This window comes from Gambusia affinis, linkage group LG02, assembly GCF_019740435.1.
Source record: "Gambusia affinis linkage group LG02, SWU_Gaff_1.0, whole genome shotgun sequence".
Classification (NCBI taxonomy): Eukaryota; Metazoa; Chordata; class Actinopteri; order Cyprinodontiformes; family Poeciliidae; genus Gambusia; species Gambusia affinis.
In genome coordinates this window covers 3,497,290-3,516,674 of record NC_057869.1, presented here as the reverse complement: position 1 = coordinate 3,516,674, position 19,385 = coordinate 3,497,290, and the positions used below count along the sequence as shown (strand labels likewise).

General features: G+C 38.9%; 1 protein-coding gene across 1 annotated transcript in view; it reads right to left on the bottom strand.

Annotated features, from left to right (window-relative positions):
* mpped2a (metallophosphoesterase domain containing 2a) overlaps nt 1–14,664 on the bottom strand; it is a 112,816-nt gene extending 98,152 nt beyond the window's left edge. The window contains exons 1-3 of the mRNA XM_044133819.1: nt 14,626–14,664; nt 14,126–14,185; nt 5,773–5,923 (exon numbers count right to left, since the gene is read on the bottom strand). The gene's annotated coding sequence lies outside the window, so the exon portion shown is untranslated. The remainder of the gene's footprint in view (nt 1–5,772; nt 5,924–14,125; nt 14,186–14,625) is intronic.
* Nucleotides 14,665–19,385: the final 4,721 nt, after the last annotated feature.

Below are 19,385 nucleotides of genomic sequence, written 5' to 3'. Positions count from 1 at the left end.
TACAAGGTAACGTAAAGTAATTTTATCAATGTAGAATATTTTCAATAACAAGGCAATTCAAAGTGCTTCACATGAATTAAAAGGAAATACAAACAAAATAACAAACCAAAGGAAAGAGCAAAAGAAGAAAAAGAATCTAATAATGTTGATCCAAAGTTCATAAAACTAAATAAAAACTAAATTAACTCAGTTTTTTTCTTCCATTCTCTTTTTTCAGTGTAGGCCCTGGTTTTAAGTAAATAATTCATTAACATTGATTTAAAAAATTAAACTGGCACTTATAGTAAGACATTTCTCCCATGTTATAAGTGAAACTAATACTTTTTAAAATCAATATTGAGGAATTATTTACTTTAAATAAGCTACTATTGGTTGCTGAAAATCAGAGACATTTACACTAAACCAAAAATACTTGGTAAGATTTTATGTTTTTACAGTGTTCAATATGTACATCAATTGCAAATTTGCCTTTTATCAGTACTGTCTATGATTTCTTCTCTTCACTGCATCAATAACTCTGATGTTAATCTATTTTCTCTGAAACCCCGTTGACAGTTTTACTCCTGTAATAACACAGTGTGATGTTTATTTTCCATCTTCTCTCATTAAAAGTTTATTGTTTCCCTTAAAAACTTCACCTGACCGGTTTGGCCGGATGGAGACGCGCGGACGGTTTCCAAGGGGAGGATCGCGTTGGAGACGGTAACCTCAGGTCACCGGGTTAACCTCACTAAGCTGTAATTCATCTGACATTTTCACATGCGCTTAATTGCCGCTCATTCTATAATGGAGCACATTGTGCTCATAATGGCAGGAAATGTCAAGTCAGCTTTTAAAGGGGAGGATCTCTGCAAATTGCTTTGCTTTTAGATGAAAATATACACCTCTGTCCTCAGACGGGGCTCCCAGGCGGCTGTCGGCTGTGTTGACACGTGTGATTTTTCTACCTGATTCGTCGGAGCAGAGGTTGAGCATGCTGCAGCTTTATTCGCAAAATTTCGCATGCACCTCTGTCAGCGCAAAACATATAATTTACCACACACTCTCATTTAAAGGTGAGGGCCGCTGGCTGAGTTAGATTAACCGGAGTTTTATTATTTTCCACGTTGTCTGATGTTCTCTGCAACACTTGAAGTCACCTTTTGAAGCGTTTTTCAAACTTTCTGACACTTTGATTAATACGAAGAGTGATGCTAAAGATGGGAAAGGACAAAGAAATTATGATAATAAACACTTGGCCAACCTGCGCTCATGTTCTGTAAGAGATATAATTAAAGACTGTCTCTTTGTGAAGTGGAGTGACTCATGTATGTTATAAAAGTTCTGCTTAATGCGTTTCTTAGATGTTTTTTTAATACTTGTCTTAGGTTACAAGAAGAAAGAAGCAATACTTTCCATCTATTTCAAAGAGCAACAAAAATGTTGTGAGTTAATGCAATCAAAATACCTCAAAAACTGCTCAAAGATCACCTTGAAAGACAAGAAATAACCCAAGAAACAACGAGTGGAACACAAAGAAATTATTAGGACTCTGCCAGGAAGAAAAGAGAGAAGAAAGGTGAAAAAGGAGGGGAGTAAATGACATTTGGGGGCCACCTTGGCCACCTGATTGTTCCAAAATGAGAGCAATGACCGACCCAGGAACGAAGAGAGAGAAAAATCAATACAGTGCAATTAAACACAAAGCAAGCCTCAGTGGAGTTGAAGGGAATTTGTTATTTATTAAATCCACTCCCCCACAAAAAAAAAAGCCCATAACTCCCTTCAGTCTGTAATGCCTGAGCTGGCCCTTCGTCTTGTGTCCTCTCTCCAGGTAATCTGACCTTTCGTGGTTCAGACCGGACTGAAACGAGAGCGGGGAAGTCTGGAGTGTTCTCGCCTATTGATCCAAAAACTGAGAACTGAAACGTTTTCTAAACCTTAGTGGCCACATGCCAGGCTTTTTTCAAATCTAATTTTTAAAAAGAAACAGGTCATTTATTTTTATTGTCTCATAATTTAAAGTAAAAGTAAATAACTTTTATTCTTTGCATCTTTTCAAAGACATTTATTGTTTAAGGAGCCGACACGACTCAAGGGAAGTAGATATTAAAATGAAAAGAACTGAAATCAAAGCAGAAATACAGGAAACGAGAAAATAACTATACACACAGTGCAAAAACATCAAACTTTACCTGGTTTTTGGTCAAGTTTCTAATATCTTAGTAAATTTGGAATAAGACAAAACTAAATTACAACTCACTTTTCATCAAGATATAGGAGCTTGTTTTGAGTCAGTAATTCTTTAATATTGATGAAAATGTTCTAGAAAACTATTTTTCCAATTATTGATGTCCTTGAGGTATATCGATATAAAAATTATTTGAACCTGAAATGAAAGTTAATTTCAAATCTGCTTCTACTTTTTACAAGTTCAATGAAAAACCATTTACAGAGAAAAACCAATTTAATAACCTTCATACATTTTATCTCTAAACTGTCCAAAAAAGAAGCACGCAGTATTAAAGTGTGCCTTAAAAAACAAAACAATAGATTTGGTTAATGCCTGTACACTGCAAAAACACAAAATCTTACCTAGTAATGTTGTCTTCTTTTAGTGCAAATATCTTATTACACTTGAAATAAGACAAACTATCTTACAAGTAACTTTTTAGCAGGACATAAACAACCGTACATCTTTGAAAAGCAGAAGTGGAGCTTCCTGCACAACCAACAATAATGCAGCAAATGGTTTCTGGATATTAAGTCAACTACAAAACACTTTTCCAGCTGCCATTGTACAGCTCAGACAGCGGTAAAGCCAGCTGACCAAACATGCTGGAGATCTGCTTATGTTGCTAGGTTAACGAGTGCGGGCTGGGCTGGGGTTGCTAGGTAACAGTGAGATATTTGTACTAGGATCTGAACAAAAAATACTAATTGTGTGTTTTTATTGACGGTTCACTGTGGAGTTAAGCTACTGTGACAATTTTCCAACACGCTTCATCGGACCTGAACACGTTTCCTTTACATGATTTCTGTTTCCTGCAGAACTTGAGGCAAACTACTAACACGGCTTCCTCTTGTTTTCTTTTTAAATTACTTATTTTAAAAGCCGGCTCTGTTGTCAGGTTTATATAGAGATTAAATTACATCTGGGTGGAATCAGTCGACTAATTATGTGGCTGAAGATAATCTATTGCACAGAATTTTATTCAGTAAAGGCACTAACTGTAAATATGTGCTACGGTTTTCAGATTTTCTCAGTAAAAAATATCAAAGTTCATGGTTGTAAGACTCGAAAAAGTTCAAAAGGTATTTATGTTTTTGCAGGAACCATTTCTGGATACTGTGGCTTCACACACGACCCTCCGTTTCACAAAGAAAATTCCCAGTTTAGCTCTTTTTCCCTCCACACAAAATACATTGAATCTTGAATTTTCTCTCATCTGTCTGTATTTTGCGGCTGTCTTTGTGTCTGAGCAGAATGCATCTTCGAAGTGAAAAGCTATGAAAGAAATGTGGGAGTTTATGTGACGTGCAAACATTTCTAAGGATTATTAAGCTTCCAAAGTAGATTGATAGAATTGACATTGATAGAATGCTTTGAAAGCTGCTTGTTTAGAGGACGTTTCATTCTCTACAGCGCAGTTCTATCAAACTGAGGCTAACTCTAACAAAGCCAACTCTATTTCTAAATGACAAGAAGAAGTCACTTAAAAGGGTGAAACTATTTCTTAAATGTTTTCATTAAAGAGGAATTCTTCAGGTTAAAAGAAATTCCTGATACGTCTGGAGAGGAGGAGGGAAAACCCAAGGTTGTTTCTAGCCGAACCAATGAAGGTTTAATCACTATCCGTCTTTGTTTTACCTCTCCAGTCAAGTTGCCTTGTTAAGCCCTCGTCCAGCAGTACAATGGATCACCTCTGCCTCTTCTCCCCCGTCAGTGGTGACCTTCGGTGGGTTTCTGATGCAGCGGGACGTCACAGAGCAGCAGTGGGGACCCTGTTCTTCCGCCGCCGCGCATCTATCACGCAAACAAACGGCTGCTTCCTTGAGCAGCGACGCGGGAATACATCAAACTGCAGCGTAGCAGCGGGTCGCTGAGGCAGGTGTTCTGCCGACTGCAGCAACAAAAGGTTGATGATCTACACTGTGTCATGGGTAGCGCAACTTTCACAAGAAAAGTTCGACAGAGACATGCACTTTACATTCATCAGAAAAGGCCCAAATTTCATAGAGTTCAGCTTCTGTTGCCAGTTTTAATTGAAGTAAAATCATGTTTTAATGTGATTCCCTCATCAAAAACATACCTGGAGTGTTGACTTGATTCTTTCATGCATGTCTGAGAAATCCTTTCATCTCCCCGGCAAACATTCAACTGTGCAAAACGTCTGGGTGGACCTAGCCCCGCCTTCGAGACGCAGCTCAGTTGGGTGTAAACCCACCCAATCTGGCAACCCTGCTAGGACCGCCCCTGCAGATATTATATAAGTGAAGTAAACATAAACGAGGTGGGATCCCTGAGATTCCTTCAATCTGCGGTCTCTCAGTTAGCCTCACAACCCCTCAGTTCAGCTGGGGGTTGATAAACTTCCCATGATGCCTCGCATGATTAATGATGGTTAGCAGAATTGAATTAAGGTTAAGAGAGACATGGCTCCAGCGGGGGGCGGTCAGAGGGGAGGGAAGCGGGCAGCGTGGGGTTGAAGGTAGCAGCAAGTGAGGTAAATAACTTCTTTAGAGGAAATATACGACGGCCCCTCCTCTGCGCCCTCGCCGCCATGCCAAGTAATTACTCGCCCCGGCCTCCTGTAATAATTCCTATTACAAGCAGAACGGAAGAGTCGGTAACTCAGCGCACGGGACAAGGTGAAGGCAAGGCCACAGAGCAGCAGATCAATATTTCATTTACTCACCCTGCCTCGCCATCCCGGCCGCGGATCAAATGCAGAGAGAGAGAGAGAAAAGGAAAGAGGGAGGAGAAGAAACAGAGAAGGAAGAAGAGAAGAAACAAGGTTCCACTGAAAACAGGCACACCAGGTTTCTGATTTCCTCTGGGTTTAGGGAGCGGGGAGGTGGAGGGCAGGTGTGTGTGTGCGTGTGTGTGTGTGTGTGTGTAAATGTTTGAAGTTTCTCCCAAATCCCCGTCTACACAAACAAACTTGTGTGAAGTAATTTAATTTCTTGTTTAACGCTGTGTTTCTCTTTTAATTTTGAAAGATTAGTTCTGTTAGCGGTGATGCTGCTAGAAACAAGATGGCCGACCCTTCAGCTCGGGTATTGAAAAATAAATTTGAGCAAAAGGAAGAGGTCTGAAAACAGCATCCATCCATCCATCTGTTCATCCTTTTATCCATCTATTCATCCACCCATCTGTCTTCCTAAAAACATTGTGTGCTGGTTTTTTATCTGTTTATAGACCAAAAAGTGTGTAAATGTAACTAAACTTGGTTTTACAGTGTTTTGGGAAAGTTGTGTTTCTTAACTGAACTTGTAAAAAGTAGCAGCAACTTTAAAATTTGCATTTTTTTGTTTTTCATCAGTGTAACAAAGGACACAGTAATTATTAATAATACATCTGCAGGAAATAAACATGTCTGTGTCTCAATATGGATTATGTGGGTAAATTTCCCCTTTTTATTCAGTTTCCAATGTATTTATGTCCAGGCAGTCTCAGCAAAATGTGTGTTTTCAGCTTAGCTTCATATTTCTGATCTTGAGGAGAGACTCGGTGTGTTTTCTGCTGTCGGGTCTGATCACCTCAGTGTGGAGTGTGTTGTTTGTCCTGACCTGTTTCTCCACCACAGCACATTTGTAGCGAGTGGCAGTTTGAGCTACCGTGGACTTCCTGTCAGCCGCTGACCCCTCTCATCAGCGAGGCATTTCCGTTCACTGAGCTGCCACTCTGCTCGGCTTTTGTTTGGCTCCAGTGATTGTTGATCTGAAAATGCAAAAAAAAAAAAATCAACAAATGTTTCAGAAACACTCAGAATAGCAGATATGAGCTGAAATCTGAGCTGATGTTACTTTTATTTATACCCTCATTCTGGTTTGTTTGCTGCAGTTGAAGCTCCAGTAAAGCTTTTTTTACTGAACCTTTAAGTCTTACGTTAGAACGATGTCGACGAAGGAGTTTCATTTCGCAGCATCACAGAGGTATTATGCTTTCTTGAACAGGTTAGGAAAGGTTTATGGGCGATACGAAACATGTTCATTACAGTTTTTACACAAAATCAATCTTACATAGTGAGATTTTAGTCTGTTTTAGGGCTTTTGTCACTTTAAATGCAAATAAGTTGCCACGTTTACAGTCACACGTGAAAATGGCTGCAAACAGACGCCTTGCCACAACTGTGCATCCTTGAAAAGTAGAAGTGGCGCCTACTGCACAATCAGCAAGAGGTTTCTGGATGGCAAGCCAACAACAAAACACTTGCCTTTTCCAGCAGCCATTGTACAGCGGGTGCAGCGGTAAAACCAGCTGACCAAACATGCTGGAGCTCACCTCGGATTGCTGTTTAACTGGTGTAACTCTGCTGAGGGTGGTAGGAAACGAGCAGTGCCTGCTGATTTGTGACATTTCATCCTGGAGGTTTATGAAATGGCTCATTTTCCAGACACAAAAAAACCCCAAAACATCAAGTTATTGCCAAAAACAGGCGGGGTGTTTTTTTAAGTGCTTGGATTGTTGCCAGAAGTGGTTGAGACCAAAATGGAAGAACAAGAACATGAAGAATATGAATTTTGCATAATGAGTCGCCTTTAAACAAAGCTAAGCACACCATCACTGACTTTTCCTCGTGTTTTTGAGGTCTGATGACCGGTTTGATCCCTAACGTTGTTTCTACACAAACTGACGATCTCAAAGAGATTCTCCGTCCAGACCCCGAGGACCCGGATGGAGCCTTTCCAAGCCATCCGCCTCTAACAAGATCAGACCCAGCCCTTTTGAATTCTATTACCCCACCACTCTATTACATTACATCTCCATTTACGGACCTTAAGCAGCTCCGAGCACGGCGGGGGCTTCGACCTTGTCAAAGAGGAGAAACTCTGACAAGATCAAGTAAAGACAGAGGGAGGAGAAAATATGGAATAAAAAAAATATTTGACAAAAAGGCCGAACTGTAGTAAGTGTTTGAGAAGACAGGGAGAGCTGAAAAGGCAAAGAGAGAAGGGAAAGAAAGGGAAAATAGAAAATCAATAAGCCAGGAGAGTGGGAGGATGAAGATTGAAGGTTGATGTGGATGGGATTTGGAGGCTGGGGAGAAGGTGCCATTTAGGGGAGATTGGGAAAGAGCTCCGGGCTCAGATGCTGATGGCCGCTGCCGAATGTCTATTGATGAAAGGGACTTGAGATGTTGGGAAGAGAAAGGAGCTCTCAGAGGTGAACAGAACAAAAAAACCTCTCAGGTGACACAGCTTTCATCTGAAACTGCTGCTGGTTTTGACCTCTATTGTTTTATTTCTTCTAAACTTGAGAGATTCTTCTTGAACAAACACTTATTTTTGTAATTGCTTGACATTCTTGACATTGACTTTTGCAACTTTGCAAGGGAACAAACAAAACTCTCATGCAGGTCAGGTAAAAACACTGAAATACACATTACTTTAACCCTGTCAGAACAAACTACAGAACAAACTACAGGAAAAACACGCAGCTCTTAGATCCGTAGTTAGTGACATTTATAAAATAAATGTTTTTTACACATTTGCTGAAACTGTCACCATGTTGTGGTAATCTGTGAAAAAATAAATCTTCACCTTCCCGAGTTACTATCAGTGTCTGAGGAAATTCATCGTTCCTGATCAAAAACAACCAATCAGAGCCAGGAGGAGGGTCTTAGCGCTGTCAATCAAATCACAGATATAATGTACTACAGGATTTAAGACATTTATGTTACAAATAATTCATACACATGGCAGGATCATGTGTATTTCCATTACAAATATACGCAAAACTCTGTCAAATTTTTCACGATTGCGTTTTTTCCGTTTAATAAGAACATCATCCTCCGACCACTTCCTGTCGTCTTCTTTGTGGTTTCGCCAGTAGTAACACCAGTTGTAGATCACGTGACTCATGGGATGTAAACAAAGTGAAATACAATAATTTCAATATGACTGGAAACCATCTCATCCTAAAAACTTTCCATTACAAAAAAACGTGTTTTTCAAATTGTCGTTCACAATTCTGATTTGCACAATTATATGGTGAATGCAAATGCAACTACTTATGCTGAAGTTAGTCAGAGCTGAATACAGCCAGAACTAGATTGAACATAATGGCCTAGTCAAAGTTCATACTTAAATTCAATTGAGGAAGAGTTATTTTACAAGCACATGTTCTGCAAACTACTGACTCCAGGTGGAGAAAATGCGAATGTGCAGCTCATGTTTAAGGATTTTACTTGTAAAAAATATTTAACCTGACAATTACTAATCTCTGTTTCTTTATCCCGTAAAATCCCAATAAAATACTTTGAGATTTGTAGTTGACATAAAAAAGCTTTAGCGGAGCGTTGTTTGGTAATGTTGCGGTTAAATCGTCAGTTTCTGTTCCTTCCCGAGACGCTCTAATGTTGTAAACGATAATTTATTGGAGGAGTCGTAACGCAGCAGCTCTTGTTGTTGGTTCTTTGCTTGTCTGCAGGCCAGTAAAGAGACTCGTATGAATTACTCCCCATTTGTTGGAACGAGTTATTGTAAATGCATCAGTTTGTGATGATGATGCATTTCCCCTCCGTCAGTCCATGAAATGACTACAACTCTCACATTACATCTCTGGAAAGCTTACCAGAGCTCAGGGCGTGCATTACTTACAAACTAATGTACCCACCAGGCCCAGATACGCTATCGCCGCGCCTTAATGTTCCCGGCTGCTCCATAACACGGCCATTATTTTCCAACTAACGGATGTTCTCTCATCATGTTTGGTAACAAAGGGATGTGCAGGCGAATAAACACCAACACAAATTGTTGATTTTCCATTCGACTCCATCTCAGCCTCCATCCATCATTTGCCTCTCAGGCTTTCTACATTTCTGAGGACCTGATGAATATTTCCCTTTGAGTAGGGGAGCATAAAACAAACATGAGCCTGGATCTCCCTTCCCTTTTCGTGTTTTCTCGGAGGCGAGAATGTGAGACGCATTTAAAGCCCTGTGAGACAGAAGCTCATCCAGCATTTTGGCATCGGCGATGCTTCTTCTCCCCCAACCAAATCCACTTCAGTCCTCCGATCATCACGGTAAACAGCAGTGGCAGAGACGCAGAGATGCTGGCTGTCGCTGGCACTTCACCCCAAAGAGAGTGAGACTGCTTGTTTTATGTTCTGGGAGGAAAAAATAACTATTAAAATTTTCTATTGACCCTTTGCAACTACGTCCCTTAATCATTCGAGGCGCCATGACAGACGTCAGAAGTGAGGGGCGGGAATATAGCGACTGACATTGTTTTTCATAGTTGAGTACTTGTTTGAGTAAAGATATGTGTGAATGTAACAAGCTCTTGTTTCTTGGTGAAAAGTTATTTTTGTCTTATTTCAGGAGTATTAAGATATTTGCACTAGAAATTACGGTAGACTAAAAGTACTTGGTAACATTTTGAGTTTTTGGCTCAAAATCTACAACTAAGTTCAAATTCCAACTAATGACTTTCCCTTTGCTTCATACCAGGGGTGTGCAATGTGTGGCCCAGGGGCCATTTATGGCCCTTGAACTGATGTTGTGTGGCCCCCAACTGCAGTTCAAGAATGGCACAAAATGTGTTTCTTGAACTTTTTATTTTTAATAAGGGTAAAATATTTCAGACATAATTTTCTTACAATGGTAACTACTGATTTTTTTATATTCAAGTTTATGAAATCAGTAGAACCATGATTATCAAGACACTTTTACTGAAGAGCCCGGAAATCAGATTTTATGTAATTTATCAAACTTGGCTAAATATAGCAAACCTTTTGAAAGAACGTGACCCAAATCCTACACTTATAAGATAAACTTGTTCAATCGAGCCCCCCAAAGTTTGAGAACTACACAATCCTCTTTAAACACAGCAAATCTTTTTACATTTTGGATCTGGAATGAACAACATTCCTTTCCTATGATAAATAAATAAACCGGACTATTTGACGTGCTGAATTTTTGTTTTCTTAATTTCTTGGCTCAGGACTACTTTTGATGTAATGATTTTGGCCCACATAACAAAAAGTTTGGACACCCCTGCTTTATACTCTGCACAGAAACAATTTGTTTTCCAAAATGTTCTTCTTCTATTTCTTATTAAACTTGTACCAGAACTTCTGTTCTGGTGCAAGTGTTTTTCTTCTGCAGGACTAAAAGAATCAACAGTCATTGGGTTACATGATAAACAATAATCTTATTTCTATTTCAGGACGAAAAGCGCTGATATGTGTCCAGATATTCAGTCGACTTGCAGCTCAGCGTAAATCCAGCTCATGTTTACTTTCTGCTTCTCCTTTTGCTGGATCTTTGCGTTGGTTGCCGTCTCTCGTGGTGCAGCAACTCCGATCAAACGCGGGGGAGATTAACCGGGGGAGCGAGAACTTCATCCTGGGTTTCTGCCGGGCACAGATGGCACATGCAGCGAGGCCGGGAGCCCGAGGCGGGAGCTGGTGAGGAGAATCAGAGGGTTGCAGCCGCGCTGATCCGGCTGTCTGGGGAGAAGAGCCCCCTGGCCGCTGACGCTCCATCCAAATGGAGGCAATTTTACAGCCCCTCCAGGGAACGGCTTGCAAATGCACCCGCTCCACCCTGCCTTACTTGCATGCCTCCGTCTCGCCCATGTGATGCACGAAGGAAGCCAAACGGGAAGAAGTGCGAGAGGGTGGGGTTTGTTTGGTGGAGGCAATCTCTGTGTGTCCTTTGAAGCTTGTCTTATAGCATTTTTCTGTCAGGTTTCTCTCCAGGGACCTGCAGCAGATCTGGTTCTGGAAGGCAGCCATACTCTCAAAAACAAAAAATAAAACCTGGAGACGATCGGCATTACGATGTACCAGTGGCAGCAACAGGGGAACGTGACTTTACAGAGCGCAGCTAAAGTAAAAACCCATGTTCCCCGAGAAAAGAGTGGAAATATTACCCGGTACCTGGACAAATAAAAACATTTTCTCCCACTGACTTCATCAACATTTTGTTGCATTGTTGAATTTATTTAGTTATTAAACTTTTTATTTGCTGTTTTTTTGTTCTGGCATGCATAACTTTTTGTTAGTTACTTAATTTGATCATTGCTGTAGTTTCCAAGCTTTGCCTCACTCAGCTCCTTCAGACTAGCCAGCAGCAATTAGCAAACACCTGGTGGAGCTGCTGAGCTCATAGGAGCTACTTCTCAGTGAAATGCAGTTAAAGGGTTACTACAGGAGCGGGGCTGTGAAGACTTTCTGAAGACAGAGCTTCAGAAAAAGCCAGTTTTTAAAGAGACAGAGGCCCAATCTCAAAGCGTTAAATTACAAAGTCAGATGTCATAAATACAGCAGTTTTATGACAATTCAAGGAAGCATAGTTACTTTATTGTGCTATAAAGTGGAACTGTGTGCCTGGAAAATACATTATCTGCTTACGTAAACAATTTTAAGATTTAACCTAAAACCTTTCAAGAAAATCCTTATCTGCGAAAGGTAAGGTTGAGCTAATGCCAGTTTAGCTGATTTTTTAAGCAAGTTCAAAGAACTGGGCAAATAGGAGCTGAATTCCCAAAACTAATCTGTTATCAATCAGACAGAATCAGCGGGAACATCTGCAGGACGTTGGATTCAAACCCTCCAAACAGCCCGCAGTGTGTTTTTGTGTTTCTGCACAGGTCTCCAGTCAAAAGCCTATCTTTAGCCTGCTGCATGATTGTGGCACAGCTCTGCAGGCCTTGTTTAGTCCCCCAGTGCAGAACTAATGTGCTTCAGATCAATAGCAGCTCAGAGGCTGGGCTGAGATCAAGTCTGGCCTTTGGGAACAGTAACACAGACACTGTGTTCCCTCTGCAGCAGAGACAACCTCGCTCTGGGTGTTGCTGCGCAGCTTAAAATGCCTCTGAAATAAATGGAAATGCAGTGAATATGGCTGTTTTTGTCACATATTTTCTCTGCACTGATTGTCTTTTCTTCTTTCATATTCCAAGAGGCAATTCATGTCCATATTCCTCAAGCTCGGTCAGCATTAAACAGCCTTATCTGCGGTTGCCGCGTGTTCGGCACGTCAGAGATGATTGTTTTCAGAGGCCATCACAGGCAGATAGCCAGATACAGCCATATGCTGACGCCTTGTCACTCCTCGGAGTGGCAGCATATGCGTGTTATCAGGCGAGAGATTGATTTCTGCGTCCATCTTGTTTGCCCTTCCCTTTTGTGTTTCAGAGCTCAATTTGGAGAGCCGTGTGATGTATCGATGCACGCCGCCTGAATTACCCTGCTAACAGATGCAAGTGCACAAAGAAAACACATCTTGCAGATGTTTCAGAATCACAGAGACTCAAGGTTCAGCAGAAAACCAACACATTGAGCTTCTGTTTCCTCAGCTTTTATTTGCTTTCCTGCAGAAGACAATCAGGGTTGCCAGATCTGATGGACAGTTTCCAGCCAAAACAGAACAGAAAACAAAAATATATATTTATATGTGTGGCACTAACATAGCGCCACACATATAAATATATATATTAGGGCTGAAACGATTAATTGTGATTAATCGATTACTGAAATAATCATCTACTAATTTAGTAACTGAAGTATACAAACTCAACATTTATTTTCTCTCCTGCAAAAAACAATCAAGGTTGCCAGACCTGATAGACAGTTTCCAGGCCAAATACAATATTAATTGGATTAATCGTGATCAAATAAATACAAACAGATTTTGTAATCAATTAATCGTTAACTGGAGTATACAGTCAAGAAAGGCCATTTGCTGAAAAAAAATAAAATAAAATTCAGAAAGGAATTAACCCAAAACTGTGCAGAAAAATAAACATTTTGCATTTAAGATAAATGCAAAATTTGTTTGTAAATATGTTTTATCCAAAACTCCTCAAGTGGATCAGTTTTAGCTTCACCAGGTTCAGCTTTACTTTACTTTACTTGTAATTGTATTTTTGGGCAATAAAATGTTTGTTTTCTTATTTAAAAAAGGAACTGAGTTACTTTTTTATTTGCAACTTTTAACATACTTCTAGTATTGTGCTAAACAGGCTGATAAATGTGATATTTGATTAACCAATGACTAATCATTGCTGGTACCACATTAGCCACATTCTGAACAAATCAAAATAAATTAACTAATTTAATATGTGGAATAACAGAGCATTTTATAAAAGGTTTTGTGCTTTTCTGCCACATAATGGCAATTATTTCAAAAATAATTTTCTTCTTAATACTTTCTAGAAACATACCAAAGGTTCTGAAAAGCAGCCCAAATTTTAACCAGCCCAAAACTTTTTATTTTTCTGCCAAATGCGTTTGTAACAACTTTAGAATATGTGTTTTATTTTTTATTGTTATAATGTTTGAAATTTCACCAAATCCTGATTAACAATGAAGAATCTTATTTCTTTGTTATATTTTAAGAATTTTATTATTTTACTTATTTAGATACACTAGTGCCTGTACTGTCACTTTAAGAGAGCATTTTATGGCATCAGTACTGTACTACCTTCAGTTGGCGCTAGGCTGCCTGGGAAGAGGTAGGAAATTTTCTTTGCTCTTGGTTTTGCTCGCGTTTTATGAAGTATATAGAATAATTGTAAGTACATGCAGCTGTGATTTATTTTAATACATACAAAGGAGTAATCTTTTTGACAAGTTAAGAAAATTTTTCTTAAATGTTAGAGAAGATATTGTTATTAGTTAATCACAGGGTTTCTCCATGTGCTTGTCTGCTAGGGGAATTCCAACTCCTGTGAATGGAAGAGCTCCATGTTAAAAGGGCATTTTTATTTCTATTTGTGCAGGCCTCTGCCAGCAACCTGCATTAAAGAACAACCAGCAACTCCTGTGGTCTGACTCCTTTCTTCATCTGAACACAATGCAGAACACATCAAGGTTAACCGACTGTATAAGACTAGGTTATCGGTGAAGAACACTAGTAGCATACACCGGTTACACGTTCAAAAGTTGCCCAATTGAGCATAAACTCACCCACTGAAGACAATAAAACACACATCTGCTGTCCTCTGGTTTCATGTGCACTTCTGGCTCCTACATGTGCAAGAAAACAACTGTTAATAAGCAAAAAATAACTGCACACAAATAAATCAATAAGCTAATAAATCATTGTATTGATATTTTTGATTGTGGCACTCGACAAAATGTGAAGTTTGTTTTGAAACTGATGACAGCATTATGTAATTGTGACTTTTGTTTTTGTATTTTAATGATTAAAGCACTTTGAACTGCCTCGATGTTGAAATGTTACACAAATAAACTAGATCGAAAGCGCAATTACAGTAACACGCCACAGGGCGGCTAGAAATGGCGCCCACTGAACACTGAAGGGTAAATGTAACTATAAACGTCGTTAAGCGTTATGTTTATGCCCAAAATGACTATCAAGTGTCGCCGTAACATTTACTAATACATCGTGAACAATGTCTACCCTAGTTTACAACAAAAAATATATATATTTACAACGAAAATACCGAAAAAGCACCAGCAGCGTTTCCAACGGCAGTAATGTCAGGGAGAGGAAGTCACGTACGAACAAAACTGAGCCTTCAAAATAAAAGATCAAAAGATAAAATTCACAGATTTTAAGAAAGTAAAATAAATAAATAAACTTGTTATTTAACAAAGTGCATTTTAACTCTTACACAGAAGGGGGGGAGGTTCTGGTCTTCCTTTTGTGATGGCCAGCTGATGCTGGTCAGAGCACGTCTCACTCAGATGCTAACGTTTGTCAACCAACTTCTGACTGCGACAGCACTAACTAGATCAAGCCACTGCAAAATAAGATGTCAATGGTGACTAATATGAAGAAAGTATTCGCCTTGTGGCAAGGCTTTCCGCCTTACAAACACATTTATCACGGCACAACGCAATAAATGAACTAACGCCATCACTCCCGGCAGCAGGAGCCTGACGTCCCAATGAATACACCCACACAAACACACACACTCCATTTTCCCACTCTCCCTCCATAAACGCAGGCCTTTATTTCATTACCTCAGCGGGCCGTTTGTAGGCCTCAATGCTGCACATCTAATTAAGAAACTTGCTTAATTAAAAAAGGAGCAATAAGCCCTTAATGGTGACTAAAAATAATGACTGTGTCAGCGAGGGAGCCTGTAATGACCAAATGAAAAACTTATGCACTGTACACAAAACCAAGCAACCTCCTTTCCCAGAACCCTCAGTTGTTTGGTCATGAGGACAAATGGGACAGTTAGTGGCAGTAATAGATGTGGCTGTAAAAGCCGGCGTGGCTGTATTAGCTCTGCTCTCTCAGCCATCAAGAGCCGAGCACAATATCAGCCACTAAAGGCCTTGAGGAGAGGAGGCACGTCTCCAGCATACAGAGGAGCATCCAGATAAATGCCAGCGGGCCACAGTCAGTTATCTCCCCTGTAACGTCTTCTGACTATTATTATGCAAATCCGTCCCTCTGTGTTGTGCTGATCGGGGTGTTCAGTGGTGTCAGATGGGGGCTAATATTGTCAATTGTTGGATTTTTGATGCCAATTGTCAAACATTTGACCCTGTCCCCTTGAAACCGGAGAAATATCTGAAAAACAAAAAGGACCTGGATGTTTAATAGCAGCGTTTCAGAGATTACAGCCTAATGCAATTTCATTCTGATTATTCTAATTACATGTAAATCTATGTGGGGAACTTATGCCAGTAAAATCCTTGACCAATATGAACAATACTGATCATCTTTACTGTCTGACGTGTCTGTTGACCTTCAAAGGGGATCTATTATGAAAATTTGTATTTTGTATGTATTTATACTTACATTTGAGCATCTAATGCTTCTAAAAACTCCCCAAACTATTAAAAATAACACTCAGCAGATTTTTGGCAATAGTTTATGTTTTTAGTGTGTGGAAAAAGAACCATTTCAAAAACCTCCTGAGCAATGTTTGATCTAATTAGATCACAAATGAGCAGGCACTGACTGTTACCTAGCAACCCTAGTCAAGCCCAGCCCGTTACCTAGCAACCCAAGCTGAGTTCCAGGACAGTCGAAGAAGTGTTTTGTTGTTGACTTGCCACTCAGAAACCACTTGCTGCATTCTGGTTGGTTGTGCAGGAGGCTCTACTACTGCTTTTCAATGATTTATCATGGTATAATTGCGAATCTGTTTGCAGCCATTTTCATGTACAAGCGTAAAGGTAGAGTTGGCAGCGTGGCCAACAGCAGCTTACATGGATTTAAAGTTACAGACATCCTAAAAGCTTGTTTTGAAAGGAACTCAAAACAGGCAGAACTGAGCCGACTAAAGTCTCATCTGAGAAAGACAAATTGAAACTATGAATATGTATATATTTATACATATGTCCACAGAATAAAAACCAATAGTTATAAATTTAATGTCTAAATTGAGTCTTATTTTAGTGAGACCATATTTCTTCCACAAAAAATGTGAACACTCATCTTGATCATCATTATTAAAATATTTGATTCCTGGTTCCGACCCAAATATCCAACCTCAGACCAACAGCTACTGGTGGGTTAGAAGAAAAGTGTCCAAATGTTTTAAGTTATTTAGCTTTATCTCATTTTCCACGTCTCAAAACCCTGGTATTTCAACAAATGTGTAAATCTTTTACATCTGTTTGTCTTTTATGTAATAGATAATAAGTTATCTATTTTATGCTAATTTGCAGCTAATAGCTCTTTGTGAATGGCTTAATTGAAGCCTAAATACTGTTTTAAATAATTCATTATTATTGGTGAAAGTTCAGCAGGTTGAGTTTTTCATTTGTTACAAGACACTTTTCTGATATTACAAGTGAAATAATCTGCCAGTGGAACTAGTACGTTTTAATCAGTAGTAAAGAATGATTTACTTAAATTAAACTCATATGTCATGCTGAAAAGTTACTTGTCTTATTTCAGGTGTGCTAAGATATTTGCAGAAAAACAGACCAGAAATACTTGGTAACACAACACACAACTTTATCTTTTTGGCTCTGTCTTAAATAAATGACATTGATTCTAAATTTAAATAATCTATGTGTCATAGATTGTTATAAAACAGATTATAAAACCACTTAAACAAAATATCACATTTCCGGAGAAAACAAATAAGATTATAGTCCAGAACTGGTCTTCACCCATTGAAGGAAAGCCATTATAACTTGGGAAGGTGCCATAACTTTTCTTTAAGCCGTGTGCAGTTTAACTACCAGGCAGCTTGGCTCTGAAATGCATGTAAATACCTTCATGAATGCTAATAGCACATTTACAATACAAAGCAGAACAGTGAAGAGGATGAAGGAGCTGAAGCATCATGCATCATGCGTTTGCTGCAGAGCAGATGGTTACACGGGGCTGTAAATTTTCCTCACACAAGGCCAGCGACGCTGCAGCGATGTGACCCAGCAATGAAGAAAATTAGAGGAAGACGAGCTGGAACAAGATGAAGTCAAGGACGAGCGGAAACAACTCGCAGCTTAGCTAACCAGGTAAGGATGTAAACAGGTAATCAACTTATGATTAACTGTTGATTACTGATTCATTCGATTAAACTTAGTTCCAATCGATTGACTAATAACGTCCATTTAGACCTTTTGTTGTTGTCATTTGGCCGCCATCCAGCAGAGGGCGACGCTCGTCTTCCTTAAGTGGAACCAGACAGTGGATACAGAAACAAAGATCGCGGTGGTCCAAACAGTCTGGAGAGTGATTTAAAAAAAAGCGCTTTATGCTGATCTGTAAACACTTGACAAACTCCTCAAGTTATCAGTGTACTTCTGTTTGAATATTTCTCTGTTCGTGGGGGATTAAATGTTTCACATATTTTATTCTTTTTGTCTGCTTTTTTCTACTCAACATAAAAGGTTCTTGTTTTTGCTATATACGCCAGTAAATGTAACTAGTTACTATTCACTTCTTAAAATCCACTGTGTGTCAGGAAACTAATCAACCTGAAGATACCACCCAAACGGCAACACCTGGTGGCAGCATCATGCTAAAGTTGATGGAAGATGGATGGCGAAAAAGAGACTTAAGAGTGTACCAGCAACTGATTAGAATATAAAACTAAGTAAATTAAACATCAATCTTAGAAATTTCTGTTTCCAGGTTTTACTGTGAGGCAGGACTGGTAAAGGAAAAGCTTGTAGAGCCATTCTCCAAAGTCTTGCAGCTCTAATTAGATCAAACATTGCTCTGCAAAGTAAACTACACACAAATACATGCCGCACCTTTCAGATTTCATCAGTCAAACAAAAACAAAAAAACATTTACAGCATCATTTATCTTCCACTTCACATTTATGTGCTATTTTATGTCTGAAAGTTCCACCACATCAACATGTGACTGTGAGAAAAAAAGTAAAAAGTTGCAGAGTTAATAACTTTCCAGGACATTTGTGTGATTAAATTTGAATTAGCCATTTTATTTTGGGGATTTTGTGGCACTATTGGCCTTTATCTGACAGCAACCCAGCAGGAGGAGAATAAAAATAAAATAATAATAATTAAATGAGCATCAGAGGGCAAGTAATGAGGGCTCCTAACAGAGTTGACTTCTTTAGAAGGACACCTCAAATAGATTAATCACATATATTTTCACTTTCTGGACTTAAATGTGCTTTTTCTTGAGAATCAAAACATTTTCAAACTAATTTAATCAAGTTCTTCTATTTTAGATATATTTTTATTGTCATTGAAAAACCAACTTAGTCTGTCTGAATTGTATAATAATTGAATTAAATTGGAATCTTATTATTTTGAATTGAAAATAAACTAACAAACTGAATTAAAATCTGAAAAAAATATTTTCCAATAGAGATTTAAGTTCTGTAATATAAGTCTACCTCAATTTTTTTTGACGTTTTGTAATTTCCTTCTTGGAAGGGCCGCATAAAATCAGTCCACGGCCCAGAAATGGCTCCTGAGCCACAGTTTGAACCCCCCTGGTTTATTTGCTCAGATAATAAGTTTGTTAGACACACTTTTATTCTTATCTGTAGAATAAGGTAGTTTTTTTATAAATGTGTCACAGCGTTGTTAATTTTTGTGTGTCACTTAAATATCTAATCCATAAATAATGAAACTGCAGATCTATAAAAACAAAAAGAAACAAATCCTAAATTAATTACATCTTCTGTATAAGTAAAGAAAATCAGGGTTGAGCCAGAACCAGTAATGAGCAAAAAAACAACAACGAGAAAACAAGTTCAGAAGATAAGCAACATTTCAGTGAGATAATTATTCTGAATCAAAGCTGAAC